The sequence below is a fragment of the Lissotriton vulgaris genome, chromosome 2_1 (genome assembly GCF_964263255.1).
Source record: "Lissotriton vulgaris chromosome 2_1, aLisVul1.2, whole genome shotgun sequence".
In the NCBI taxonomy this organism is placed as follows: domain Eukaryota; kingdom Metazoa; phylum Chordata; class Amphibia; order Caudata; family Salamandridae; genus Lissotriton; species Lissotriton vulgaris.
In genome coordinates this window covers 184,999,311-185,002,022 of record NC_141687.1, presented here as the reverse complement: position 1 = coordinate 185,002,022, position 2,712 = coordinate 184,999,311, and positions in this window count along the sequence as shown.

The following is a 2,712-nucleotide window of genomic DNA, read 5'->3' as shown; positions in this document are numbered from 1 at the left end:
ACTCGAGCGGCAGAAAACTACTGCTTGCACTGTTCAAGATGCGGATTGCACAGTGCGGACAAGCATCCGACACTGCAATCAGTGCGAACAGCATTTTGAAGTACGCACTTCGCGTGGCTACATGTAGCGCTACTACGCTTACTACGCCCAGGATTAAATACCAACCCCGGTGGTGGGTCTGCAAACCAGATTATACCAAAAAGTCATGGAGAACAGAACGGCAAAAGAAGCTGTCTCTGGACTTGACTGTCAAGCCAATAATGTTAAAAATGTTATGTTAAAATGGGACTTTTATAGCGCAACGGCTACTCCAAAGGAGTGTCCCGGCGCTTTGTGCTCCAGACCAAAGAAAGAGCTGGAAAACATAACAGTAAAAGAGCAGGGGCCTAAAAGAGGGGACAGACTATCCAGCGAACAGCCAGGTTTTTAAGTCTTTCCTGAAGACAAGCAGGTTTGCGGTATTCCGCAAGGACACCGGTAAGGAATTCCATAGCTGAGGAGCAAGGAATCTAAAGGACCGGCCGCCTAGCCGAGCCCTTTTGATGCGTGGCACCCGAGCCAAAGCCAATGTTTCTGACCTGAGGGACCGTGCAGGTCGATAGAAATCCAACCTCCTCTGAAGATATTTGGCACCATTGCCATGCAAGGCCTTATGGGCGAGAGTCATGGCCTTGAACAGTATCCTCTTCCGCACCGGAAGCCAGTGAAGGGATACAAGGAGATTGGAGGCACTGGTGCGGTGGTGCAGGCCTAAAATTGCACGAGCAGCAGCGTTCTGGGTAACCTGCAAACGCTGGAGGAGATATTCAGGCAGACCCAGATATAGGACATTTGCATAGTCCAATCTGGATCCTATGAGTGCCTGAACAGTGATCTTCCGATGTTCCTCCGAGAGAAGGGGAAAGAACTTGCGTAGCATTCTGAGGATCCCAAAGCATGTTCCCGTAAGAGTAAAAACCTGGGATTTGAGCGAGAGCTCGTTGTCAATTTTAACTCCCAGGTTCTTAGCCCACTTAGAGGACTGAGTGGGAGGGAACATGTCAGCAGGCCACCATCCCTGCCAATCTGGTTCCGATGGGCATCCGAAGAATAGTATTTCGGATTTGTCCGAGTTGCACTTGAGGCTGTTGTGTTGAAACCAGCTAAAGACAGCCCCAAGGCACTCGCGGATCCTTTCTCCATCGAACTCTTCGCTCTTACGACAGGTGAATAGGAGCTGGGTGTCGTCAGCATAAGAGACGATCCGGGCCCCATAGGACTCCGCCAATGTCGCCAGAGGGGTCGTAAGGATGTTAAATAGAGTGGGGCTCAATACAGAGCCCTGAGGCACTCCGACTCGCAATGGCGGCATCTCGGCGGACCCGGGCGGGACCCAGACCGTCTGCCGGCGGTTGGCCAGAAAGGAACAAAACCAGTTGAGCACCGTCCCCCCTAGTCCGATGTCATGAAGTCTAGTGAGGAGATCCTCATGGGGGACGGTGTCAAACGCCGCCGACAGGTCTAACATGACTAACATCACCCTGCCTCCCGTGTCCAGCACCTCCTTAACGATCTCCGAGACTTCCAGGAGCGCCGTCTCGGTGCTTAAGTTGGAACGAAAGCCCGATTGGGATTCATGAAGTAACTCATTAGACTCCAGGAAGTTAGAAAGCACGCTGTGCACGTGTTTCTCCAGGATCTTGGTCAGTGCTGGAAGGAGCGAGATTGGCCTATAATTGGAAGGCACCTCTGGGGTCAAGATTGGGCTTTTTGATAAGGGGGATGACCATGGCCTGCTTCCAGGCCTGGGGCAGAAAACCCTGACTCAGGGATAGATTAAGGATAGGATTAGCTATAGGGTTGATGACGTCTGCCATTTTCGCTAAGAATTTTGCTGGGCACGGATCTAACGGTGAGCCCGATTTAAGGTTCCTCATCAAGGCTAAGGATGCGGCAACCGGAAGGGGAGGAAAGTCTAGCAAAGCTGGGCCAGGAGGAGACAGAAAAGCTGTCTCAGTCGGCATCGTAGATAAGTCATCTAAAGATCTCAAAGGGAAAGAATCCTGAATTTGCCTGATTTTGGTGGTGAAGAAATTGGCAATAGTGTTAGCCCAGGTCTCCACCGGAGCGCCCTGAGTAGAGATTGACCGGGGGCTGGTGAATTCACGCACAATTGAAAAAATCTCCTTACAGGAGTTAGCCGCGTCTTCAATCCTTTTGGCAAAGTAACATTTCTTGCCCTGAAGAATTAAATCATGGTATGACTTCATCATGATTTTATAACGTTGTTTAGCCTCAGGTTCATACTGGACTCTCCAAGCCCGCTCAGCAACTATACATTGCCTATGGGCGTGGGCTAATTCCTCCGTGAACCAGGGGGCAGAGACCCGTTGGGCAGCAGACCTGGGTGGCTGTAAGGGAGCGAGCTCATTTAGTCTGGCAAGAAGCCAGGATTGCAGGCTCTCCAGATCTTTCTCCAGGTCGCCCGTACAGGACACAGGGTGATCTGCCAGAACATGCGTTAGCATATCTGGAGTCACCCGGTGGAGTGCCCTATAGCTGCTGCCTCATGGCACTGGACGGAGAAATCGCAGTAGATGGTATTTCAAAATGGGCAAGATAATGATCAGACCAAACGACTGGCAGAAGTGTTACCGCCATGATAGGTGAGGTGGAAAAAACCTGATCAAGTGTGTGGCCTTTGTCATGGGTCGGACCAGAAAGATAGGGGGA